This window comes from Macaca mulatta, chromosome 1 (genome assembly GCF_049350105.2).
Source record: "Macaca mulatta isolate MMU2019108-1 chromosome 1, T2T-MMU8v2.0, whole genome shotgun sequence".
Classification (NCBI taxonomy): Eukaryota; Metazoa; Chordata; class Mammalia; order Primates; family Cercopithecidae; genus Macaca; species Macaca mulatta.
Window position 1 is genome coordinate 31,639,258 of NC_133406.1, and position 27,785 is coordinate 31,667,042.

The following is a 27,785-nucleotide window of genomic DNA, read 5'->3' on the forward strand; positions in this document are numbered from 1 at the left end:
TATCTCAATAGATGCAGAAAAGGCCTTCAATAAGATTCAACACCCCATTCATGCTAAAAACTCTCAATAAACTAGGTATTGATGGAACGTATGTCAAAATAATAAGAGCTATTTATGACAAACCCACAGCCAATATCATACTAACTGAATGGGCAAAAGCTGGAAGCATTCCCTTTGACAACTGGCACAAGACAAGGATGCCCTCTTTCACCACTCCTATTTAACATAGTACTGGAAGTTTTGGCCAGGGCAATCAGGCAAGAGAAAGAAATAAAGGGTATTCAAATAGGAAGAGAGGAAGTCAAATTGCCTCTGTCTGCAGATGACATCATTTTATATTTAGAACACCCCATCATCTCAGCCCAAAATTTCCTTAAGCTGATAAGCAACTTCAGCAAAGTTTCAGGATACAAAATCAATGTGCAAAAATCACAAGCATTCCTATACATCAACAATAGACAAACAGAGAGCCAAATCATGAGTGCACTCCCATTCACAATTGCTACAAAGAGAATAAAATACCTAGGAATACAACTTGTGGGATGTGAAGGACATCTTCAAGGAGAACTACAAACCACTGCTCAAGGAAATAAAAGAGGACACAAACAAATGGAAAAACATTCCATGCTCATGGATAGGATGAATCAATATTGTGAAAATGGCCATACCGCCCAAAGTAATTTATAGATTCAATGCAATTCCCATCAAGCTACCACTGACTTTCTTCACAGCATAAAAAAAAACTTTAAATTTCATATGGAACCAAAAAAGAGCCTGTATAGCCAAGACAATCCTAAGCAAAAAGAACAAAGCTGGAAGCATCACACTACCTGACTTCAAACTATACTACAAGGCTACAGTAACCAAAACAGCATGGTACTGGTATCAAAACAGAGATATAGACCAATGGAACAGAACAGAGGCCTCAGAATTAACGCCACAAATCTACAACCATCTGATTTTTGACAAACCTGACAAAAACAAGCAATGGGGAAAGGATTCCCTATTTAATAGATGGCATTGGGAAAACTGGCTAGCCATATGCAAAAAAACTGAAACTGGACCCCTTCCTCACACCTTATACAAAAATTAACTCAAGATGGATTGAAGGCTTAAACTTAAGACCTAAAACCATAAAAACCCTAAAAGAAAACCTAGGCAATACCATTCAGGATATAGGCATGCGCAAAGACTTCATGACTAAAACACCAAAAGCAAGGGCAACAAAAGCCAAAATTGACAAATGGGGTCTAATTAAAGTAAAGAGCTTCTGCGCAGCAAAAGAAACTATCATCAGAGTGAACAGGCAACCTATAGAATGGGAGAAATTTTTGCAATCTATCCATCTGATAAAGTGCTAATATCCAGAATCTACAAGGAACTTAAACAAATTTACAAGAAAAAAACAAACAACCTCATCAAAAAGTGGGCAAAGGATATGAACAGACACTTCTCAAAAGAAGACATTTATGCAGCCAACAAACACATGAAAAAAAAAGCTCATCATCACTGGTCATTAGAGAAATGCAAATCAAAACCATAATGAGATATCATCTCACGGCAGTTAGAATGGTGATCATTAAAAAGTCAGGAAACAACAGATGCTGGAGAGGATGTGGAGAAATAGGAACGTGTTTACACTGTTGGTGGGAGTGTACATTAGTTCAACCATTGTGGAAGACAGTGTGGCAATTCCTCAAGGATCTAGAAACAGAAATACCATTTGACCCAACAATCCTATTACTGGGTATATACCCAAAGAGTTTGTAAATCATTCTACTATAAAGACATATGCACACGTATGTTTATTGCAGCACTATTCACAATAGCAAAGACTTGGAACCAACCCAAATGCCCATCAATGATAGACTGGATAAAGAAAATGTGGCACATATACACCATGGAATACTATGCACCCATAAAAAAGGATGAATTCATGTCCTTTGCAGGGACATGGATGAAGCTGGGAACCATCATTCTCAGCAGACTAACACAAGAACAGAAAACCAAACACCGCATGTTTTCACTCATAAGTGGGAGTTCAACAATGAGAACACATGGACACAGGGAGGGGAACATCATACACCGGGACCTGTTAGGGGGTGGGGCATAGGGGAGGAATAGCATTAGGAGAAATACCTAATGTAGATGACAGGTTGATGGGTGCAGCAAACCACCATGGCACCTGTATACCCATGTAACAAACCTGCAGTTCTGCACATGTATCCCAGAGCTTAAAGTATAATTTAAAAAATGTAAAACTGAACTTTAGATTATCTGTTCCCTAACTCCGCTTACTCCTTCCCAATGTTTCCACCATTCAGCTAGTTGATTAGGCCAAAACTCTTAAAATCTTCGACTCTTCTTTAATTCTTGGGTCCTTAGCAAATCCTGTTGGATCTGTCTTCAAAATACATCCAGAATTCAATTACTTTTTTCCATTTATCCCACTACCACTCTATTTCAAGTTGCCATCATCTTTTATCTGGTCTTTGAAGCTAGATTTCTAACTGGTCTGCTTGTTTCTACTCTTGCTTCCCTGTTGTTCATTCTCAACAATGGAGACAGATTGATCTTTTTAAAGCATGGAACTGATCTCTAAACTGATCCCTCCATCAGTTTAGAACAAAATCTGTAGTCTATGAGGCTCTCTATCATCTTAGCCACCAGCTATTACCCCAAACTCATCTCCTAACACTTTTTAATCACTGGCCCCAATCAGACTGGTTTCCCTGCTGTTCTTAGAATGCAAGGAGTCTGCCATCTTAGCCCATTTGTACTAATTAACCATTCCCTTATTAGAATTTCTATCCAGACATACTTCCCCAGAGAGGCCTTCCCTGACTACTCTATCTAAAATGGCACTTTGTTTCTCTATAGTGTTTTATTTTTCTTCATTGCATTTATTACCACCTGACATTATATTATAATATCTATTTATTTATCTATCTGTTTATTGCTGCTGTTTTACATGAGTATCCATGAGGGCTTGGACTTTTTCTATTGTGTTTACTGTTGTATCCTCAATACCTAAAACAGTACCTTTTACCTAAGAAGTACTCAATAAATATTTGTTCAATGAATGAATGAATGAATGAATGAATGGAAATGGTTAATATTAAACTACTATGAACAAATGAAAATTATGTGGTAAGCTCTGATCAAAAGAGAAGGGGGGGACTTTGAAGCAATATCCTTTAAAAGAATGATTTGCTTTTATTGTTTTGTTTTGTTTTTGTTGTTCTTGACCAGGCTGGAGTACAGTGGTACGATCTTGGCTCACAGCAACCTCCTCCTCCTGGGTTCAAATGATTCTCCTGCCTCAGCCTCCCAAGTAGCTGGGATTACAGGCACGTGCCACCATGCCCAGCTAATTTTTGTATTTTTCAACATTGTTTCACCATATTGGCCAGGCTGGTCTTGAACTCCTGACCTCAAGTGATCCGCCCATCTCGGCCTCCCAAAGTGCTGGGATTTATAGGTGTGAGCCCCTGCACCCAGCAAGAAAGAATTTTGGGGGGTAAGTAAAGATTGTTTTTCTTATTCTGGTGGTGGGGGGTGGGAGGGAGTAAGAAGGGAATCACGCCAGGGACAAAAGTCTTATATGTCTACATTTCCCTTTTCTTCTTTCTGCTTACCCAGTTAGAAGCCAAGGAAAATCTTTGGAGAAGAGAAAGCTAAAATGTAGAAGTATAACTCAGTAGCAAAATACTGAGTAAAATAGTCAGTGTAAAGTAGTCAGTCATTGGAATTATTCCACAAACTGGTGCAGCTCTACATACATCTAGAAGGGCATTTGATTTTAAAGTGGTATTTGATTTTTAAAGAGAGCAGTTTAATATCTATTCTGAAAGATTTTTGTACTCTGAGGAGAATTGAGGGTTTGTTAGGAGTTTCTTAGGTCTGAAGGAATTCATGGTGGAGTGGGGAAGAGGATATAGGAATTAAAAGAAACTAGGGATGATATTTACCAATGAGAGAGAAAAATAACAATTTTGCTTTTCATGTTATTGACTAGTTTGTGATTATTATTATCAGTTTATATTCCTGTTGTTTTAATAAAGGAGTCTAATTTTAAAAGCATAATATATTGGGAAATTGTGCTAATGTCTCGGCAAAACATATCTGAGAAGTCTGGCTATTCGAATCCTGAAGATGTAACAAATATAACAGAAGATTGCATAGAAAATTTTGGCCTCAGCATTCCAATGCAATAGATGTGACATTTCTCAGTAAAGTACCAGACTAATAAGCAGCAATTTCAAAACAAGTTTCCACTAGTTAGAAGGTTTTGAAAAACCACAAATGTCAGACAGTAGAATTGAGACTGCTTTTTGTCAGAGGTGTTCTTTAGAGAAAGCCATGCTTTACATCCTATGTCCCTCTCACTAGGGTGAAGGAGAGGAGGGTGCCTGCTTCTCCACCTCAAGCCTAGTGAGCAGGGCTTCTTACAGAACTGTTCAAAGAACTGTAATGGGAAGATTGGGATGATGTCTGACTCCTTCCTCCTGGAAAAATCTAGAGGGCCAGAAAGAGAATGCCTGGCAGGTTCTTCATTATTGGAGAGGATATATCCAGTTGCATTATGACCAACCAGCTCACTCAGAGTTTCTCAACACAAATGATGCATAATGCTTCCCATGGACCAGATGTGGGCCACACAAGGGATAAAGAGCCAGGCTGGAGCTCTTTGTGACTACTGCACAAGGCAACTGCCTGAGATGTCAGTTGGGGTCTAACAGAAAACAACAACATGGTGTAGAGTTCTAAAAAATATCTGAGACTAGGGAGAAGTGGCAGCAAGAGGAATAGAATACACGGCCTGTATCACAGAAGGTGGAGGAGTTGTAGCTTGACTGACCAAGCATGTGAGTCTCTGAGGAACTCACAAAAGTGCCTGTAAGCCAAAGATTAGCTTTAAATATCTGCTCGTTTAAAGCTAACATATGAGAGAGTACAAAGCCACCTTACTACAGCTTCAGTCAATGAACACCTTTCTGCTCCCTTTTCCCTTATTCTCTCCCTGCACTTAAACCCAGAGAGTCACTGACCACAGCCATTGAGTAGGTGAGAATACGAACAGGAAAGACAGAAGAGCTGAACACGTTTCTTTTCTCAGAAGCCTCCCTTTCAAATGAGGCTGAATTTTGTGATTTAAAAAATTTAAGACCTTATGATTTCTAAAAGTGGGCAGGAAAGTCATGAGACTTGCTGGAATTTTCATCTTTGTGGCAGGGGAAAAAACTAACCCCACTGAGTTAGTTTTAAGAGAATAGTTATGTTTTGATTATATTTTCATAGCTCAATGCAATGAATATACAGATTTTCTGCTACACAGTTGGTGGAAACCTTTCAGAACCTGCAGGTACACGTCTTAAGAGGAAAAGAGCACTGCAAGCTCAAATTTGTAAAATAAAAAATTTGACAATTCCTATATTAGGTTCATTCACCAATCACTACACTAAGTCCCGAAGTGAATAAAATGTATGTATTCAAAATTTGTGAAAGAAATAAATTAAAAATTTGAATGGGCCCGGTGCGGTGGCTCAGGCCTGTAATCCCAACACTTTGGGAAGCCGAGGCGGGTGGATTACGAGGTCAGGAGATCGACACCATCCTGGCTAACATGGTGAAACCTGGTCTCTACTAAAGAATACAAAAAATTAGCTGGGCGTGGTGGCGAGCGCCTATAGTCACAGCTACTCGGGAGGCTGAGGCAGGAGAATGGCGTGAACCCGGGAGGCGGAGGTTGCCGAGATCGCGCCACTGTACTCCAGCCTGGGCGGCAGAGCGAGACTCTGTCTCAAAAAAAAAAAAAAAAAAAAAAAGTTGAATGACAAAAAATTCAGTCTTCTGGCCAGGTGCGGTAACTCAGGCCTATAATCCCAGAACTTTCGGAGGCCAAGGCAGGCGGATCACTTGAGGTCAGGAATTTGAGACCAGCCTGGCCAACATTGTGAAACCCCATCTCTACTAAAAACACAAAAATTAGCTGGGCATGGTGACGCACGCCTGTAATCTCAGCTACTCTGGAGGCTGAGGCTGGAGACTTGCTTGAAGCCGGGAGGCAGAGGTTGCAGTGAGCCAAGATCACGCCACTCTGCATTCCAGCCTGGGTGACAGAGTGAGACTCCCATCTCAAAAAAAAAAAATTCAGTCTTTTTTTTTTTTTTTTTTTTTTTTGAGACGGAGTCTCGCTCTGTCGCCCAGGATGGAGTGCAGTGGCCGGATCTCGGCTCACTGCAAGCGCCGCCTCCCGGGTTCACGCCATTCTCCTGCCTCAGCCTCCCGAGTAGCTGGGACTACAGGCGCCCGCCACCTCGCCCGGCTAGTTTTTTGTATTTTTTAGTAGAGATGGGGTTTCACCCTGTTAGCCAGGATGGTCTCGATCTCCTGACCTGGTGATCCACCCATCTCGGCCTCCCAAAGTGCTGGGATTACAGGCTTGAGCCACAGCGCCCGGCCTCAGTCTTTCTAAGACAGGGAAATATGCAGTGTACTTTCAGTAGAATGATTTTCAAACCACAAAGGACTTAAAAAACAACAACAACAACCCTTTAGTCATGGTTATTAAGATGAAATAATTACTGAAATTCTTATCTAAATTTCCTATATCAGCTATTCTTCTAGATATGAGGTATCTAAGTGAATAATTTCAATTTTAAAGGAATTATTATTATTGTTATTATTATTTTTAGAGACATGGTCTTCCCTTATCACCCAGGCTGGACCACAGTGGTGCTATCATAGCTTACTATAACCTCAAACTCTTGGGCTCAAGTGATCCTCCTGCTCTAGCCTTCATAGTAGCTGGGACTACAGGCGTGTGCCACCATGTCTGGTAAAAACTTTTTTTTTTGTAGAGATGGGGTCTTGCTATGTTGCCCAGGCTTGTCTCAAACTCCTGGCTTGAAGTGATCCTCTTGCTTTGGCCTCCCAAAGTGCTGGGATTCAAGGCGCGAGTCACCATGCCTGACTAGGAATTTTTATTTGTTTTTGAGATAGGGTCTCACTCTGTTGCCCAGGCTGGAGTACAGTGGCAGGATCTCTGCTCACTGCAGCCTCCACCTCTCTGACTCAACCAGTCCTTCCACTTCAGCCCTCCAAGCAGCTGGGACTACTAGCAGGCGCCACCACACCCAGATAATTTTTGTATTTTTTGTAGAGATGGGATTTCGCCATGTTGCCCAGGCTGGTCTTGAACTCCTGAACTCTAGTGATCCACCCGCCTCAACCTCCCAAAGTGCCAGAATTATATTTTTCTGAAATTATTTTAATAATTCCGTAAATTATAAATTATAATCTATTCAGAAGTCATGTGAATCAATTAAAAAGGAATATGATCCTAAGATAAGGTTTAAGAGTAAAAACAGTAGTTAGAATTAAGTTCAGTTGCAAGTGAGTAAAGCTACAAATAATAAATAATGGATTAAACACACAAGGTTTCATTCTCTGTAAGTTTGGACATTGACATTTCAGGTGGGATTTCAGGTGGGATAGAGGTTCCACAAAGTCCTCACGGACATAATCTCCTTCTGGTTCGTCACTCCACCATACCTAGGGTGGTCCTCATCCTCCGGCTGAAGATGGTTGCTAGATTCAACCATCACATCTATGTTCCAGGTAGTAGGAGGGAAGAAAGGGAAAAGAAGAGCCCAGTCTCTCTCTTGGGAGAAAATTTCACAGTTATTTTTCTCATTTGCCAGAATATGTGGCTGCAAAGGAAGCCAAGAATTATAGTCTTTTATCTGTGAATAGTTTAATATTGAATAAATTTGGGGTTCTTTTACTAAGATGGAAGGAGAAAAATGGATGTTGAGGCAAACAGCTAGGAGTCTGTGGCATACAGACTTAAATATATTTCTTTTAATAAGATGGTTAGGTCTGACGTTAATTACTAACAAGTTAGAATTATTGGTAAAGATCTTTAATTGTACTGTAGATTCGGTGTTCTTTAAATGCTTGCTTTCTCTATGTAGAGAACATTTCTGTCACTTGCAACCAAAGAAAGATTAATTCATGGTCAGTAATCAGGGATTTGTTCTATTATTTAAGCTCTCTGTTTCACTAAGAGAAGCATCTCAGCAAATTCTAACACAAATTTGTAAATACATTCATTCAATTATTCATACAATAAACATACTGAATGCCTAGGTACTAGGAAAAAAACATAATTTTTTACTTCAAAGTGTTCACAGTCTAGTAGAAAAAGACAGTGATAAAAAATTTTAAATGTATAAAAGTGTTACAGGTGCAATAAAAATGTATGTATCTGGTGTTGTGGGGTATAGTACAGCGAGATATCAATTCTACAAAAATGAGATTAAAGGGTATGCATCCAAAGTAAGGCATACATTGATGGTGGAATTCAATTAAAAATGATTACATAATTTAAAATACATCAAAAGGTACAGAGAATAAGACAATGGCTATCAATTTATGCACATCTACCTATGAAACAAGATATTTTGAATATAATTACAAGATACAATTCTGATTTTCACATGCAGTTTGAAATTATTAGTAATGATGTATGTAGGTATGTCAAAAACTAAAAATCTTCCACGAAGAGGTTATTGTCACCGTCACCAAATCAGAGAATTAAATAGTAAGAATTTTCCTGAAATTGAGTGTCAGACAAAGTGTTAGGAATATTTTAATATATTCTAAAGCAATGGCATTTTCATTTTATAATTCCCATTTACTCTTGTATTAGAGAGTCTCTTAGAATTAGACATAATCTTTTTACAAATTTGCAGCTTATTTTTTATGTGGCAAAGGGAAAAGGACTAAAAAAATGTCCTGGAGAGAGGGTTAGGGTGTGGTGGAGAGGGCGTGAACTTCCCTTGACTCAGAAGAGGAAAGTGGTAATTTTCCTCCCTTTACCATTAAAGTATTTGTAATTTTTGAAGTAACTTTTCCTACAAAACATATGTATTTAAGGAATATTTCTTATATGTTCAAAACCTGCAATTTATTTGGTCTATGGTAAGTACTTCAAGGGAACTTGGAGTTTCCTGCCAAAGCTCTGTTTGGAAAAGCTTGTGCAGGGAAAGCATCAGGAGGGAAGACACCACATCTATAGAAAGGCAGGCTCCCTCTTTGTATAGTTTCTTTACATTGTTAAAAAATTAATATAATTCAGACTAATATGGCTAGCTAGACTGACAAGGGAAGACTCCATACCTTTACAAAAATATACGAATGCTGGAAAATAACTTTAAAAATTGAAAAAATATATTTTGCCAAGCTTGAAAGCAAGAAAGGGAAATCAGCTAGGTATGGTGGCTATAATACCAGCACTTTGGGAGGCTGAGGCAGGAGGATTACTTGAGCCCAAGAGTTTAAGATAAGCCTGGGCAACATAGAGATGTCCCATTTTTACCAAAAATTAAAAAATAATGCAGGCATGGTGGCGTGAACCTGAGGTCCCAGCTACTCGGGAGGCTGAGGTGAAAGGATCACTTGAGCCCAGGGGATTGAGGCTGCAGTGAGCTGTGATCATGCCACTTCCACTCTGGCCTGGGTGACATAGTAAAACTCTGTCTCAAAGAAATTTTTTTTGAGCCATCGAAATAACAGCAACAACAACAACAACAACAACAACAACAAAGGAAATCACTAGCTTTTAGAAAAAGGAAAACAAAAAACGAGAGCATTACAGGATGCTAAAGGCAAGCATATACTGAAGCCCAATGGCTCACATGAGTACTGGAACTTGATACATGCTGTGAGACTCAAAGACTTAGAAGGAATAGACTACTGACAAGTGCAAAAACATGAATGAATCCTGAAATGATTATACTGAGTGAAAAAAGTAACACAAAGGAAGAATACACACTATATGATTTCATTTATAGAAAATTCCAGAAAATGCAAACAAATCTCTAGCGACATCAGATCAGTGACAGCCTCAGGACATGGAGGGGGATGAGTCAGAATAAGAGGGAGAGATTACAAAGGGGCATGATGGATATGTTTACTCTCTTGATTGTGGTGATGGTTTCACAGTTGTGTACATATGTCAAAAACTTGTCAAATTGTACACTTTAAATATGAATAGCTTATTGTATGTCAGTTATATCTCATGAAGATGTTAAAAAGGACAAACAAAATCAACATCCAAGCAAGTTCAACAGGTCCTTCTTCTCACTTATATGTGTGCAATTTACTTGCTGAAGAAACTTGGTGGTATGTCCTATAGAGTTTCTCACATTCTGGATTTTATTGATTGCAAAAAGGAATCCTTATCTTTTTTTTTTTTTTTTTTTTTGAGACAGGGTATTGTTTTGTCACCCAGGCTGAAGTGCAACTGGCACCGCTGTCACCCAGGCTGAGGTGCAACTGGCACCATCATGGCTTACTGCAGCCTTGACCTCCCAGCCTCAAGCGGTCTTCCTACCTCAACCTCCCAAGTAGCTGGGACCACAGGTGCATGCCATCACCCCTGGCTGGTCTCAAACTCCTGGGCTCAAGCAATCCTCCTGCCTTGGCCTCCCAAAGTGCTGGGATTACAGGCCTGAGCCATCATGCCTGGTCAAGAATTCTTGTCTTTTAGAGCTTTATACGATGAAGTATTTATGGGTGATATCCATGTGAGGGGTGGGGAAGGAGACTGGCCATATGTTGATAATTGTTCAAGTTGAATGACTGACTCATGAAGGGTCATTATACTCTCCTCTCTACTTTTTATGTGCTTAAACATTTTTTATAAGAAAAAGTTGAAACAAGTCCTGGGGCCTATCTTAGAGGTACTGAATTTCTTGGGGGTTGAGCATAGAGGTATGCATTTTTATAAACTCCCAAGTATAACAAGATTTAGCTATACACTATAGAGGATCACTGCCCCACATAAAAGAAAAGGACTCCTATGATGAGGTGAATTTCAGACACCTACCACAAGGCATGGGAAAAACCATTTTTGGTAGGTGTCCTTTACATTCAGTATCAAATTCTAAAAGTAGTAGGGGCTGGGCATGGTGGCTGTGGCAAAAGAGAGAATGCACGTCCTGCAGCTGATTGTTGTCATGTAAGAATGTAAGCTCACTCTTACCAAATCTTCCACTTTTTAAAGAGAATCCCAAAATGCATGTATAATCTTCTGGTTTATAACTTTGGATATAGATTTTTTAAAGTACCATGTATGCAAAAAAAAAAAAACATGTTTGTGGATTTGATTTGTACCTGGACCACCAGTTGTCATGTTATGAACCATGCTGGAGTATTTTATAACACCGTCTCTCAAAGTGAGAGTTTCAGTCCTTTCATGGACCAGGGCTGCTAGGACATGCTTAATGCAAATGAAGCCACAGTGGAAAGAGAAGTGAGCAGTACATACCACATGAAGAATGCTTTCTTTTAGTTTCTCGAGTAAAAGATTGAAGACCTGTTAATAATTTTTTTGGCATGTGCTTACAATTGTTTTTCTGGTGATAGGGATGAGTTTGCACCAGATCACCTTAATTGTCTTTTATCTAGGTTCTCTCGTGACTTGTCTCTTATCTATGTTGTACTGTGAGGAAAAGTTCAGTTCTACAGAATGACCCCTGTTGATGAGAGGTGTTACATGTGGCCATGGGACAGGATTTTTCTTTTCCTTGTAGTAAGCTGGCACATGAAGATATCATGCTCCACTTAAATAGAAGAATTACCTCGCCAGTGGTGGCCACTATAGCTTTCAAAGACATATGGAATTGAGTTTGGGGAACACTGAACTTGTTTTGGACTTGCCATTTTTTTTTTTTAATTCTTTTTTTGGCTAAGTTACCTATTGAATGCTCATAATTACCATATCTATTGTCCTTTTTTGTCAAAAAGCTTCACTCCAATTAGAAGATACCTGAAGGCAGAAACTATGGCTTTGTCAGCTGTTGACTTCCTCATGGTACCAGTGTAAATATACTACTACTTTATTTAGTAGATTCTTAGTACTTACTTGTTGGCAGATTTACTAATAGTTCCTGTACATCTCAGCAAATCAACAGATGATTTAGGTTATTCTAACCCTAACTTTATTTAATATAATAAAAACTTTCAGCATTTATTGTTAGGCCCAGGGCTAGGTAGGCTCCTGGGATAGAGAAGTTCATAAGGGAAGGAGCCCAGAAGGTAGGGGAAACAAAAAAATAGTTACAACACTCTTGATATGTCTCAGCATATATAGACATTAACATCAGGAAAAGCTGAGGGGTGGGGGGAAGGAATTTGTGAGGGAGGGCCCTTTGGACAAATGTCACGTTTCTCAGAGTAGCTTTTAGATATGGGTGGGAAAATGAGGGCAGGGCAATTGAAGTGGGATAGAAGGGAGATACTTAAACTAAAGTAATTCTAGGGCTCCAATCACTGACACAGGTAACTCTTCCTACACTATATTCATTTATCCATGCAATCACATTCATTGAGTGCTTCCTATGAGTTAGGCAGGGTGCACTGTGTAAGATACAAATGAATGAAGCAGGTCCACAGCGGTTGCTAGGGGGATAAAATGCTGCACAGGGCAACCTGGATAAGCCTGACACGTTAGGTGCCACAAAGCTACAGAAACAAAGTGCTAAGGAGATTCGGAAAATTTACAGGTCATTTCTGGATGCAGGATCTGGGAAGAAGGATGTGCACAGTTCAAAGATCAGTACAATCTTCGTAGCGAAAAAGCGTTGGTTTATTCTACCTCTACCTAGTTTGTGCCTCAACATCTTTGACCCCAAAGGATAAAAAGGTGCAAATAAGGGCACATTTTCTTCATAGAATACGTAATGGTATTTATTTAATGCTTTCCTCTTCATTCCCCGCAGTGATTTCCCTCTTCACTCTCCCCCGAGTCTCACAGAAGGAACTAACAAGGGAGCGCTTCACAAGCACAGACACCTTTAAAGAGGCGCAGAAAAGAGTACTTGGTGAAAAAGTTAGTATTCTTTCAGGTGACTTTCCTTAAGATTACTGGTCATTAAGAATGAAAATATGTAAACCAGGTTTACGAGCAAGAAAACAAACTCTCCACATTCAGTTAATCTTCGAACTCAGCAACCGTCAGCAGAACTCACCCCCATCGAGGCGGGCTCGCGGGCGCGGTCCCACCCACAGGCCCCTCCCCCGCGGAGGTTCTCCAGCGCCGCCCGTACTCCCGCCCTTCGCGCGTCCCTGCTTTAACAGCTCTGGTTCTGTCAGGACCTCACTCCTCCGCCCCCGGCGCAACCGCGGCCAGGCAGCGACGTGCACCCGCGTGTGCGCCGCCGCCGCCCGGCAGAGTGGGCGCCTCCGACATCAGGAGCGCGCACGCCGTGCCGAGGGGCCTGGACGAGCGCGCTCCCGACCCACCGCCTCCTCCTCCTCCCCCTCCTACTCGGCCCGCCCCCTCCCTCGTCTCTTCCTGCCAGGCCGTCCTTCTCCCCTCCCCTCTCCGTTCCCTCCCCCCTCCCCGGGCTCCAGTGGCGGCGGAGTGAACGGGACCGGCCCGGCCTCAGAGCGCGAGGTGGCGGGTGGGACGCGGGCGCCTGAAGGAGTTGTTGTTTCGGCAGCGCCCGCGGAGACGTGAAGAGGTGAGGCGAGGGCGGCCTCCTCGGGACACGAGGGCGGCCCGGATCCACGGGCCGAGGCTGCTTGGGTGTGTTGGCGTCGGGCTGAGCCTGGGGAGGGTCGAGATGGGGCCCCGGCCCGGGACGCGGATGCGGGAGGACCGTGGGAAGGCAGGCACCGGGCGGGTTCAGGACTGTCGGCCGCTTCCCGGACGCCGCGGTTCTCCCAGGTGGCCGCCCCTGGCAGCTAGGGCGGGCGGGGTCTGCGCCCTTACCTGGGGGCGGGGTAGTGGCTTCTGCGGCCGCCGCCTCCAGCTGTGCCCTCCTGACATTGCTGCCTGGGCGGCTGCCGCCCGCTGCTACGCTGTGGCTGCTGCTGGATTCGCAGTCCCAGCAGCCCTGCGTCCGGTGGGCGAGTGGTTAGAGTATTTTCTTACCCACACGCAGGCTTCTGTGCTCGACCGTTTCTCTCCCTCGCCCTTCCTCTTCCTCCCCCGAGCACTTTGCTCGGCTCCTGCTGTTGATGCTTGTGGTTTTGTAGTTTGGGATGGGCTGCGTTCCGGGCAGATCCCTACCTGCAGGGAATGCCCCGCTTCAGAGTTGACCTCCTGAGCCATGACAAACACCTCCCCCCAGCCCCCACCCAGCTTCTGGGTGCTCAGTGTCCTGATAACTGAGTCAAAGTTTCTGAGACTGGGCTGGTACTTTGCACTGGTCGCCAACGGTACAGGGCTGGGCAGTGCGTCAGCATGTGGAAAGGGGCCACCGGCTAGCGGGATATGGCCCGGTGCATGGGAGCTGAACTGACGGGTTTCACATACTAGGCAGTGTGTCCAGGTCCTTGGATCTCTCAGATACGGTTATGTTAGAATATGTGCCAAAACTTAGGTGGTCACTTGCAAAATTGGTTTCATGCAAGTAAACTGAAATGCCAGCCTTATTACACTAATGGTAAGGAGAACTTTTGCTTGCCGGACAGATTTCAGCGCAGTTTGGAAAATGATTTTAAGGCCTTTATTTTTGACACTGGAGGGGTTTAGGGATTTTTAATACATTTAAATTTCCTTGTGCATAGTGGGAGGTAAGTAGTTGCTTGTTAAAATTCTGAAAACACAGTTTCATGAAAACCTTCTGACTTTTCTTACAGTAGTGTTTATGTTTGACATCTTCTGTAGAATATCCATTAGTTATGATGTCAGAAGATACGGATGTGAAGTTTGCTTGTGGTCACATTGGAAGTTGATTTTGTTCATGGAAAATACTGGTTCACAAGCTCCTAGTACTAGAAAACTGGCCTGTGATTCATTTTCTCAGTATAGCGTCCATTATGAAATTGACAATGAGATTTCCAAGGAGAAAGACTAGTTGAACTTTATGTATACATTATCATCAAATTGTATTAAATGTACACCTGCTTCAGGGGTTAGCTCTAGACTTTGAGTTACACTGGTGTCTATACTAAATCAGTTCAATAAATGAGCTGATATTATGTTTTGTTCATTTGGAGAGAAGTAGATAAAGCAGGGCAGAATTTATATATTAGCATATTATATAGCCTACATTTGCTCTGATGTGTATTATTATTATTATTATTATTATTATTTGGGACGGAGTTTCGCTCTTGATGTCCAGGCTGGAGTGCAATAGCGCCATCTCGGCTCACCGCAACCTCCGCCTCCCGGGTTCAAGCGATTTTCCTGCCTCAGCCTTATGTGTAGCTGGGACTACAGGCATGCTCCGCCACGCCTGGCTAATTTTGTATTTTTAGTGGAGACGGGGTTTCTCCACGTTGGTCAGGCTGGTCAAACTCCTGACCTCAGGTGATCTGCCCGCCTCAGCCTCCCAAAGTGCTGGGATTACAGGCGTGAGCCCCGTGCCCGGCCTCTGATGTGTATTATTAAGTCATCTGGGGAGAAGTAGATGAAGTAGGGCAGAGCGTATATGTGAACATATTATATAATCTACATTGTCCTCTAGAAAGCTGGAAACAAGTTAGTAAGTCTCAGTACTATTGGGGCATATGGTGAATATACAAACCAACTTTAAAAAGTGTGACTGTAAATGTACGAAGTTTGTTTGTTTGTTTGTTTTAAAGAGACAAGGTCTCGCTCTGGCGCCCAGGCTGGAGTACAATGGCTCAATCCTAGCTCACTGCAGCCACAAAGTTCTCCTCACAAGAGATCCTCCCACCTCAGCCTCCTGAGTAGCTGGGAGTACAGGCACATGCCACCGCACCTGGCTAATTTTTTGTTTTAGTTTTGTAGAGTCAGGGGTCTCACCATGTTGCCCAGGCTAGTCTCCAACTCCTGGCCTCAGGCAGTTCTTCTGCCTTGGCCTCCCAAAGTGCTGGGATTACAGGCCTGAGCCAACCATGCTTGGTCCCCTTTTTTTTTCCACCTGAGTTATTTGATGGGAATTTCTATATGTTACAGTTGTGATATTCTGAGAATTTTTGTTTCTTTGATAATTGTTTCATGATTTAGATATTTTCTTTTTATCCTAGTAGTTATGATTTTTTTCCTTTGAATGAAATAATTTTATTAGGCATGTGAAACAGTAGTTTTCATGTAATCAGCTCACCAGTTCTAAATTTGTGACTTTTAAAAAACTTGAATTTTTTTCTTTGCCTTAACCCAAACTTGAATTTGCTCAGCCGCTGTGTATTTATTTGAACTCTCAGATGATACAGCATTGAAGCGGAAAGTCCTTTTATCCATTCTTTTGGAGTAATCAAAAGAAGGAATTCTGTTGTGCCAAGTAAAAATATGTGTAGGAGATAGCTAGGCTTCAAGACATTGACTTTGAAGAGAGTAGCAGCGAAGTAGCAAAAATTTTCTTTTCTTTTTTTTTTTTTTGAGACGGAGTCTTGCTCTGTCCCCCAGGCTGGAGTGCAGTGGCGCGATCTCGGCTCACTGCAAGCTCCGCCTCCTGGGTTTACGCCATTCTCCTGCCTCAGCCTCTCGAGTAGCTGGGACTACAGGCGCCCGCCACCTCGCCCGGCTAGTTTTTTTTGTGTTTTTAGTAGAGACAGGGTTTCACCGTGTTAGCCAGGATGGTCTCGATCTCCTGACCTTGTGATCCGCCCGCCTCGGCCTCCCAAAGTGCTGGGATTACAGGCTTGAGCCACCGCACCCGGCCGCAAAAATTTTCTGTATTGAGGGTGTAGAACTGGGGCTGCATTCCAACCTACCATTGTCTTCAAGTGGGGTATGGATCGTTATGACTGGTTAGAGGAGGTTTGGAGAATGAAGTTGATGCTGTAATGCTATGGGATTCCCAGGCGCAGAGCTTGCCTATGTCTTAATTTTAATGAGTTCTATATTTTTGTAACTCTTGACTTATAGAAATGGGTCAGCCATTGAGTCTGAGGATGACCAGCAGCCCAAGGCTATTTCAGGTGCTGGTATTTCAAAGATGGCTCAGGGATTTCTTGTGGAGATGATCTGATGAGCATTTTGCTGTTACAAACAGTGGAGGCTGAGAAAGTATGGACTTGAGCCTGAGGTATGGTAAAAGATACTCGTTTTTAAAGGAGAGTTTTAATGTTGATATTATAGAGAAATACGTTGTTTGACTCCTAGACTTTCAGAATGGGAAATAATTTTGACTTTATAGTCAGTATTTGAATTGAGTATAAGTTTGTGAATTTCAGTGGACCCTAATAAGGAAGAGTTAATGAATTAAGCAGAGCTTTCATCTCTGAACATCTCCTTTTTCTACTTCATTTGCTTCCCATATTGCTCTTATTCAACAAATGGGATGGCATAATTGAGTATAGCAAGTTTATGCGCATGCTAAGTCTTTTTTGTTATCTTTTGGTGTTTTTTGGTGTACTTTTGGGGATTTTCCTGGGAAAGTTCTAGGCATATATTCAGTTGATTTAGAGTTAGATTTGGGCTAAGATTATTAGTATACTTGAAATTCTGAGCATTCTTATTTTCTAAATAGCTTTTAAAATAGAAAACATTTTGCCATTGCTGTTGGGCTTCAAAAAAACAAAACCCAACAACAACACAATTCTTTATAAATACTCATGAAAAATCAGGTTACAGGCTGTGTTGTGATAGACATTGTACAGCCAAAAATATATTTAAGAAAATTCTCACCCAGTTTAGTAAGCTTAAATAAGAAGAAAATAAGACTTTTTTTAAAAAATAAAAGCCTGATTTTCCCAGAATATGAAGCCTAACTACTGTTTGCTGTGTTATTTTCCCTCTTGCCTATTCTAAATTCAGCAAGAACTATGCATCCCTAGTCCATGGTAAAAGCTTAGTTCTCGTAGGGGATTCTTAGTAACGGAGGTCTCATTGAGGGATGCAAGGGATTTTGATTGGGAAACATCAGGCATGGAACATTTCCTTTTTACTGCTCTAATTTTCTCTGTACCTGGCTATGCAGTGGGATGGGAACAGGAGCACAAATACTAGAATTATCTGGATTTTTTTTTTATACTATGGATTTCCTCTTCTTACCCCCTACCTGCCCTCCAACCCATTGCTAAGTGAGCCATTGATAGTAGGAGTGTGTTATATCCTTTAGGTATGTAGGGCTGAACAAATGCTAGGAACCTTGGCACTTGGCTGATATTCCATAAACCAAATTCCTGCTCTGTGTAATTTGCCTTCTGGTGATATCAGGAGATATTTGTTAATCCCATTTTTGAAGAAAAATATGAATTGTGGTGAAGAGACATCTGTAACCAAGAGTAAGATTTATCAAATTAGGTAGTATACATGAAAGACATCAGGAGGTTGTTTATCTGAACATTTATTAAACTCTTTTGACTGTGACCTACAAAAAAAAATACATTTTACTTCTTGATTCAGCAAGTGCACACACACACAAAGTTGACAGTTTGGTGAAATAATATTTATCTTTTCAGGGCCTTGTTGAGTTGGCTATAATGGCTTGCAAGACCAGTTGTGCATATCTCTTCCTATCTAGCTCTATGTCCAGTGACATCATGTTGGTAGCTCAAAATTGGTCATGGTGGGAATATTTACACCAGGAAATTCAGCAAATGGTATTCTCAGGGCTTCCCTCTTCTTAGGTAGTTGTTAAACATTTATAGCACCCCATTGTTTATAACACACATAGATACATTCTGTTATTTCATTTCATTTTTAAAATGCTGGGTTTTGACTTCCAAATTAATTTTACACCCAGATAATGGATTATGGCCTACAGTTAACAACAAATACAACTAGTTTAGCCTACCCTCTTAACTTTGTAAGTGAAGGAACATACTAAAAGCCTCAAGTCCAAGGTTAGATAGTGAGTGAGTTATTAGCAAAGCCAGGGCTCTGGACTCAATCTGGAGTTGTTTCTGGTGGGCTTCTTTCCTAACCTCACTTAGTATGTATAAGGGATTGTGTTAATCAGTTTGAATAAAGATGGACCTTGACCCTGAGGACTTTATGCTTAGGTGGGGGATTAAATATGGAAACAGCAATGATAATGAAAGGCAGAAAGTAATGGGTGGTAAAAAGATAAAGATAAGGAACTGTAAGAGTTGGAAGAGGGAGAGATTACTTTTAGTTAAAGTAATGGGTGGTAAAAAGATAAGGAACTATAAGAGTTTGGAGAGGAGGGAGAGATTACTTTTAGTTGCTGTTGTTTTTTGACCCAGGCTGGAGTGCAGTGGTACAATTTCGGCTCACTGCAACCTCCGCCTCCCAGTTTTAAGCAATTCTCCTGCCTCAGCCTCCCTGAGTAGCTGGGATTATAGGCACTCGCTGCCACGCCCGGCTAATTTTTGTATTTTTAGTACAGATGGGGTTTTGCCATGTTGGCCCGGCTGGTTTTGAATTTCTGACCTCAGGTGATCCACCCGCCTCAGCCTCCCAAAGTGCTGGGATTACAGGCGTGAGCCATCATGCCTGGCCTGCTTCTAGTTTTAAGGATAAGAGAAGAGGTGACATTTGAACTTTTTTTTTTTTTTTTTTTTTTTTTTGCGATAGCATCTCACTCTGTGACTCAAAACTGAGTGCTGTGGTGCCATCACAGCTCACTGCAGCCTTGATTTCCTGGCCTCTAGCAGTTCTTCTGCCTCATCCCCCAAGTGGCTGGGACTATAGGCACACACCAACATGCTTGGCTAATTTTTGATTATTTGTAGAGATGGGGTCTCATGATGTTGCCCAGGCTGTTCTTGAACTCCTGGACTGAAGCTGTCCTCCTGCCTTGGCCTCCCAAAGTGCTGGGATTACAGTTTTGAGGCACCATGCCTGGCCCCTGAACTATGTTTTGAAGAATGGGTAGGATTTGGACGTGTGGAAATAGGACAACTCGTATCACCCTGGGCCAAGGGCCAGGGTGATCAAAGGCATACAAGCATGGACAGGGAAAAATGAATAGTGAAAGAGCTAGGCAAGAAGGAGTCAGTTAGCACCAGATGGTTAAGAGCCTAGAATGCCAGTTTTCCTTTCTGCTTTTTGGTTTATCTTTCATTTTTGACTCTGGAGCAATCTAGCACTTCTTAACATTTCAAGATTTATTTATTGTGATTAAAATATGATCCAGAGAGCACCTAAGTATCCTTAGAGTAGAAGCTGAAGGGAAAAATTATTAGTTTTAGAGAAGCAACCTTGAGTTTACCAATTCTAAAAGTGTTGGAAAGTAAAAAATATTTTATTTGTAAGGAGATACAGTGTTTTTTTTTTTTTTTTTTTAGTTCACCAAATAGCATCACATTGGCTGGAGTAGAACAGGAAGCAGTTTTGAAAGTCTTTACAAGGGCCTTCTAAAATGTGATTTCTAAATGACTGGATCTTAATTTTTGGAGGCAGGTTTAGTTCAGGCAGAAGGGTAGTTTATACAGATCCGCAGCTGAGCTGAGTAGCTTTTAGAATTTAGGGCAGCAAAGCAGGGTATTTTACGCAAAATTCATTTGTAAGGGATTGATGGCTTCTTTACTCCAAGAATTTTCTTAGATTTCAGTATTTATGTCTTTAACAGCCGGTGTGACTGAAGATGTTTTGAAGTCTTGGATGGAACTTGCCTTATTTCACAGGTGAATTGGGTGGCTAGAAATGAAGGTAAATGCCAGTAAGTTGTGTCTGTTAATCAAATTGAAGTACTGGTGGCAGTTCTCAAGATTTTCTGTCTGCTGATGATTTCACACTTACTGCTTCTAATTACATGGTGTATAGTCGATTTGAAGAAGCCTTGGTTCTCTTTGACCCACCAGTTCTGTAAAGGTAAAAGCCTTCTTAGAGTGTTGCCCAGGTAACAGCACATACAGAGACTGTTTAGTAGCTTGTCACAGAAGTGTGTGGAAAATTTTGGAAATGTTGGTAAAGAAGTTGCTATAGTAAATAACTGGTTGGTAAAAAGCTGGGCTACTTCTGCATAGTTGATAAAGAGTTTTTGAGATGAGCCTTGGTTCTAAAATAAATATGAATTGTGTCATTGCCATACTATTTTCTTCAGTTAAATAAGCTCCTAATATGTAAATGTTGTTGTCCTATCATTTTAGAAGGTTTCAGCAGTTTCATATGAACTGTTCCACAACATAGCACACCCCAAACACCACGATAAGAGTTCAAATACGGCATGGCCCAGATGCCTCACACCAGTTAAATGATAAAGTTAATCATGTCAGCGCAGTGTTTTTTAAAAGTTTTTTCCCCCTCTTTTTTGAGGCATGTTAGTTTTCACAAATTGAGGTTATTAGAATCTTTCCAGATTTTCTACCACCATTTTTTTTGTGTGTGTGTGTGGTAAAAAGTACAATGATGGTGTCCTTAAACTATGTAAACATTTGTAAAGATATACACACATACACATAGTGTGTGTATATGTATGTGTAGACATACATACATATATATTTACATATCATTAGTTGTTGGAATTTGTGGTGAAAATACACCCACCCACGGCAAATGACTGAAAACAAGTGTTCTGGCTCTTTGAAGACTACCATGTGAAGTATTCACAAATATGAAAGTAATGCAAACCCAAAGGGAGTTTTTGTATGCCTGATTTCAAGAAAGGAGCATTTTAAGAGGCAAGTATGGAATTCATTCATATACCAGTGAGGAATTTCTCAACTTCTCCTTTACCCAGCACATACACCCATTTACCGTCCTCATTATTAGCAGTAAGCAAAATTATGGAACTTTGAATCAGACTTCTACTACAAGCGATGCAAATAAATATTATTTTTAGAAAAAATACAAACTTGTGGTTTTGAGTTACAAAGGTTTAAGAGACACATATCACTAGTTTTTTAATAAACTACATGGAGTGTTTTCTGTGCTTCAAGATGTTTTAATTGTCATTGTGAGGCCTTTTGCTGAGAGCATTGTATAAAGGCATAGTTGTTAAAATGGTTATTAGGTGTTCTTTGAATAGTTTATTTTTCTGTAGTCAATTTGTCTTGCATACACTGATGGCCGGGCGTGGTGGCCCACACCTGTAATCCCAGCACTTTAGGAGGCCAAGGCAGGCAGATTGCTTGAGGCTAGGAGTTTAAGCCTAGTCTGGCCAAGATGGTGAAACCCTGTCTCTGATAAAAATAAAAAATTAGTGTGGTGCGTACCCATAGTCCAAGCTACTTGGGAGGCTGAGGCACAAGAATCTCTTGAACCTGGAAGATGGAAGTTGCAGTGAGCCGAGATCGTGCCATTGCACTCCAGCCTGAGCTGCAGAGTAAGAGTTGGTCTCAAAAAAAAAAAAAAAATGAATAGAGTATACTACTTCACTGAAAAATCAACCATTGAAGGGAGGTTATATATATATATTGGCAGACAGTAGGGTTTCTGCTGTTGTTTTAGAGTAATTTTGTTATTCAGCAGCTGTTTATCCCCAGACCTCATTCATTTATTACTGCTTTTTCCATTTCTTTTTAATCTCATGAACTGTATTCTTTCATTTTAAATCTCTCATATTTGCCCTGCGGTCAGTGGTCATATTTGTACTAATGTTTTGATTTGCCATTGCCTGTGCAAAGATCTATTACCAAGTTGCATTATGAAGTTGGTATTGAATGGTAATTCAGTTAATGTCCTCTTCTCTCCATTCTTTTTTTCCTTCCGTATTCTAGAAGTTACCCTAACACTAGTGTTAGATTCCTGGCAAAGTTAATGGGAAAATGAAATTAAATATTACTGTTATTCAGATCCTAGGATGACCTTTTTGCCAATACTAATGAACATACAAAATTCTTTAGCATGAATTACACAGCTTAAATTTTCACTGAGGCTAGGCCTCTTAAGTTTAAAAAATTAAAAATTAAAAAAATATTTACGGGGTACAAGTGCAGATTTCTTACATGTATAGATTCTTACATGTATAGATGTGGTGAAGTCTAGACTTTTAGTGCACCTATTACCTGAATATCCACCATTCTGTATGTCCATGTGTACCCATTGTTTAGCTCTCACATACAAGTGAAAACATGCGGCATTTGACTTTCTGTTTCTGAGTTATTTTACATATGATAATGTAGGCCTGTTAAGGTAAAAACCATTCTGACATGCATTTTATAGTTCTTTTTTTTTTTTTTTTTTGAGACGGAGTCTTGCTCTGTGCCCCAGGCTGGAGTGCAGTGGCCGGATCTCAGCTCACTGCAAGCTCCGCCTCCCCGGGTTCACGCCATTCTCCTGCCTCAGCCTCCCGAGTAGCTGGGACTACAGGCGCCCGCCACCTCGCCCGGCTAATTTTCTTGTATTTTTAGTAGAGACGGGGTTTCACCGTGTTAGCCAGGATGGTCTCGATCTCCTGACCTCGTGATCCGCCCGTCTCGGCCTCCCAAAGTGCTGGGATTACAGGCTTGAGCCACCGCGCCCGGCCCGCATTTTATAGTTCTTTTCAACGTTATCAATAGCTTTGCTAGATGAAACAGGTTTCTTCTGTTGCACTTGGTATCACAAACAATAAATTAGCTATCCCTACCATTTGAAAATATAAGATAAAGGTTTTTTTTTTTTTTTTTTTAAAAACAGAGTCTTGCTCTGTCTCCCAGGCTGCAGTACAGTGGCGTGATCTCAGCTCACTGCAACCTCTGACCTATGCCTCCCGGGTTCAAGCAATTCTCCTGCCTCAGCCTCCTGAGTAGCTGGGACCACAGGCATGTGCCATCATGCCTGGCTAATTGTATTTTTAGAAGTACTTTCACTGTGTTGGCCAGGCTGGTCTCGAACTCTTGAACTCATGATCCGCCAGCCTTGGCCTCCCAAAGTGCTGGGATTACAGGCGTGAGTGACCGTGCCTGGCCCAGATAAAGTTTTTTTTTAAAAGATAATCTAGTAATAGTAGGAAAGAGAAACCACTTTATCAGTTAATCTACTACTTCTCATTTTGAATATAAATTTCATTGTGTTGCATGCTAACTTCATTATGTTCTACTGAGTATTTACTTTTCTAAAGACAGAGCTTTAACAATTTTTCTTTTTTTATTGTGTTTTGGAGACAGGTATCTCTCTGTTGCCCCAGCTGAAGTGCAGTAGCACGGTCATAGCTCATTGCAGCCTGGAACTCCTGGGTTCAAAGTGATTCTCCAACCTTCATCTCTGGAGTAGTTGATGGGACTATAGAACTGCACCACCACACTCTGCTAATTTTTTAAATGGGAGTCTCCCTGTGTTGCCCAGGCTGGTCTCAGACTCCTGGGTTCAAGCAATCCTCCTGCCTCAGCCCCTTCCAAAGCATTGGGATTACAGATGTGAGCCACTAAACCCTGCGCAATTTTTCACCTTTTGAGAATTTCACTTAGAGGAGGATCATAGTAGCTTTTAGACATTTTTATCAGTTGTCCAAGGGTGGAAAAAAGTAGTTAGGATGCAAGTAACTATAAACATTTTTGCTTTTGTGGGAGACAGTGTAGGTAGAACATAGGACCTTAATTCTTGATCTGCTGCTGTGAGATTCAGAGAGAATAAGTGATTTAGACACAACTTTTTTCTCCTTTTTGCACACTAACCGTGAGCTAACATTGAGTGTTTACATGGGGTATTTATTACATAAGAAAATGTACATTATCTAGCTAACCTTCACAGTAACCATATGAGGTAGGAATGATTATAATATCATTTCCAGTTTGCAGGTGAAGGAAACAGGATTAGAGAACTTCAGTAACTTACTTAAGATCACATAGCTTGGCTGGGCACGGTGGCTCACACCTGTAATCCCAGCACTTTGGGAGGCCGAGGCGGGCAGATCACGAGGTCAGGAGATAGAGACCATCCTGGCCAACATGGTGAAACCCCAGCTCTACTAAAAATACAAAAATTAACTAGGCATGGTGGCATGTGCCTGTAATCCCAGCTACTCAGGAGGCTGAGGCAGGAGAATCACTTGAACCAGGGAGGCTGAGGTTGCGGCACTGTACTCCAGCCTGGTGACAGAGCGAGACGCCATTTCAAAAAAAAGAAAAAGAAAAAATCACGTAGCTTGTGAGAGACAGTTATTTCTTGCTTCTAAATCTGTCTCACAGTGCCTCTCTACTACTACTCTGTATTGACAATCTTTAAATGGGATGATACTTGCTTTGCACATTTCATAGGGTGGTTATGAGAATCAAAAAAGATAAGATGTACAAAAGAACACACAGATGTCTCTGGTATATTAATTTTATTGGATAATATTTGAGACACCAAAGAAATCTTTGAAATCTTGTATACATATATTAGTTTGTAATCAGTAATGCTATAAAATAAGTTTAACAGATGAATATTTGAAAAGTTATCTATAAAGACATATTTTGTGTGCATTCAAGGGATCTGTGAGTGAAAGGTAGAGGAAGGCAGAAATGTAGGGATGTATTGAATAAAAAGTGGATCATATGATCTCTAGCAGCCTGAATTCTTTCTGCAGTGAGGAGTATATGTAAGTAACAGGTGACCTATAAGATCCCTCCAACATCAATAATCTATGAGTCTTTGTTATGGGTTACTTTTTTTCTGTTAGAATATCCTCAAATTAGCTAGATGTGCCCAAAAGAGCTTTTTAATTTTATTTTAGCTTAGATCATCAATAATCACCATTCTTTGTCCTTTTCTAAAATTGTATATATTTAAGGTATACCACATGATGTTTTGCTATACATATACAAAACATATATAGATACAAAATCATGAAATGATTTGTATGTTTTGATATACAGATACAAAATCATGAGATGATTACTACAGTTAAACAAATTAACCTATCCGTCTCCTTCCACAATTTTTAAAATTGTCTGGTATGAGCATCTAAAATCTGTCTTAGCACATTTTATATATACTATACAATATTAATAATTATAGACATGCTGTGCATTAGCTCTCCAGACTTATTCATCCTACATAACTGTGAGTTTGTACCCTTTGACCTACTTATTCCCATTTACTCTTGTTTCTATGTATTCCACTTTAAAAAAAAAAAAAAAGGATTTCTCCGGGTGTGGTGGCCCACGCCTGTAATCCCAGCACTTTGGGTGGCCGAGGCAGGCAGATCACGAGGTCAGGAGTTCGAGACCAGCCTGACCAACATGATGAAAACCCGTCTCTACTAAAAGTACAAAAATTAGCCAGGCATGGTGGCGTGTGCCTGTAATCCCAGCTACTTAGGAGGCTGAGGCAGGAGAATCGCTTGAACCCAGGAGGCAGAGGTTGCAGTGAGCTGAGATCATGCCACTGCACTCCAGCCTAGGCGACAGAGTGAAACTCCATCTCAAAAATAAATAAATAACACTTTGGGAGGCCGAGGCCGGCGGATCACGAGGTCAGGAGATTGAGACCATCCTGGCTAACCCGGTGAAACCCCGTCTCTACTAAAAAATACAAAAAACTAGCCGGGCGAGGTGGCGGGCGACTGTAGCCCCAGCTACTCCGGAGGTTGAGGCAGGAGAATGATGTAAACCCAGGAGGCGGAGCTTGCAGTGAGCTGAGATCTGGCCACTGTACTTCAGCCTGGGTGACAGAGCGAGACTCCGTCTCAAAAATAAATAAATAACACTTTGGGAGGCCGAGGCCGGCGATCACGAGGTCAGGAGATCGAGACCATCCTGGCTAACCCGGTGAAACCCCGTCTCTACTAAAAAATACAAAAAACTAGCTGGGCGAGGTGGCGGGCGACTGTAGTCCCAGCTACTCGGGATGCTGAGGCACGAGAATGATGTAAACCCGGGAGGCGGAGCTTGCAGTGAGCCGAGATGGCGCCACTGCACTCCAGCCTGGGCGACAGAGCGAGACTCTGTCTCAAAAAAAAAAATAAAAATAATAAAAATAAATAAAATAAATAAATAAAAGAATAAGAAAATAAAAAAAGGATTTCATATATAAGTGAGATCATGTTGTATTTTTCTTTTTGTGTCTGGCTTATTTCATTTAACATAATGTCCTCCAGGTTCATCTGTTGTTTCAAATGACAGTATCTCCTTTTTTTTTTTAAGGCTGAATAATATTCGCGTGTGTGTGTGTGTGTATATATGTATATATATATATGCCACAAATTCTTTATCTGTTCACCTTAGGAGAGACACTTAGATTGTTTTCATAATCTAGTCTATTGTGAATAATGCTGCAATGAATATGTGCAGGCATGTATCTCTGTGAGATGCTGATTTCAGTTTCTTTGGGTGTATACCCAGCAGAGGGATTTCTGGATCATAGGCAGTTCTATTTTTAATGTTTTGAGGAACTTCTGTACCATATTCCATAATGTTTGTGTAGCAATTTACATTTTCTTTTTTTTTTTTTTTTGAGACGGAGTCTCGCTCTGTCGCCCAGGCTGGAGTGCAGTGGCCTGATCTCAGCTCACTGCAAGCTCCGCCTCCCGGGTTCACGCCATTCTCCTGCCTCAGCCTCCCGAGTAGCTGGGACCACAGGCGCCCGCCAGCTCGCCCGGCTAGTTTTTTGTATTTTTTAGTAGAGACGGGGTTTCACTGTGTTAGCCAGGATGGTCTCGATCTCCTGACCTTGTGATCCACCCGTCTCGGCCTCCCAAAGTGCTGGGATTACAGGCTTGAGCTACCGCGCCCGGCCGCAATTTACATTTTCAACAACAGTGTACAAGAGTTTCCTTTTCCCAACACTTTGGCCAACACTTTTCGTCTCTTGTCTTTTTGATAATAGCAATCCAAACAGGTGTGAGGTGATAGCTCATTGTGGTTTTGATTTGCTTTTCCCTGATAATTAGTGACGTTTTCAGTGCTTTTTCATATACCTGTTGGCCCTTTGTATGTCTTCTTTGGAAAAGTGTCTCTTCAGGTTCTTTGCCCATTTTTTAATTGGGTTTTTTTTTTTTTTTTTTTTTTTTGCTGTTGAGTTGTGAGAGTTCCTTATGTATTTT

General features: G+C 41.2%; 1 protein-coding gene and 2 long non-coding RNA genes across 8 annotated transcripts in view; 1 reads left to right on the forward strand and 2 right to left on the reverse strand.

The window, feature by feature from the left end:
• Positions 1 to 13,925, reverse strand: part of LOC144340464 (uncharacterized) — a 39,346-nt gene extending 25,421 nt beyond the window's left edge. The window contains exon 1 of the long non-coding RNA XR_013416577.1: positions 13,787 to 13,925. This is a non-coding gene — a long non-coding RNA (uncharacterized LOC144340464). The remainder of the gene's footprint in view (positions 1 to 13,786) is intronic.
• The window catches only part of LOC144340465 (uncharacterized), a 47,682-nt gene extending 33,610 nt beyond the window's left edge, over positions 1 to 14,072 (reverse strand). Inside the window, exon 1 of the long non-coding RNA XR_013416578.1 lies at positions 13,949 to 14,072. This is a non-coding gene — a long non-coding RNA (uncharacterized LOC144340465). The remainder of the gene's footprint in view (positions 1 to 13,948) is intronic.
• Positions 13,338 to 27,785, forward strand: part of RABGAP1L (RAB GTPase activating protein 1 like) — an 800,696-nt gene continuing 786,248 nt past the window's right edge. For 4 of the 6 annotated variants that reach the window (XM_015123648.3, XM_015123654.3, XM_028850584.2 and 1 more), the window contains exon 1: positions 13,338 to 13,535. The gene's annotated coding sequence lies outside the window, so the exon portion shown is untranslated. Of the gene's footprint in view, positions 13,536 to 20,468; positions 20,524 to 27,785 lie in introns of all 6 variants that reach the window. The other 2 variants (XM_078000298.1, XM_078000303.1) reach the window with 1 other exon arrangement.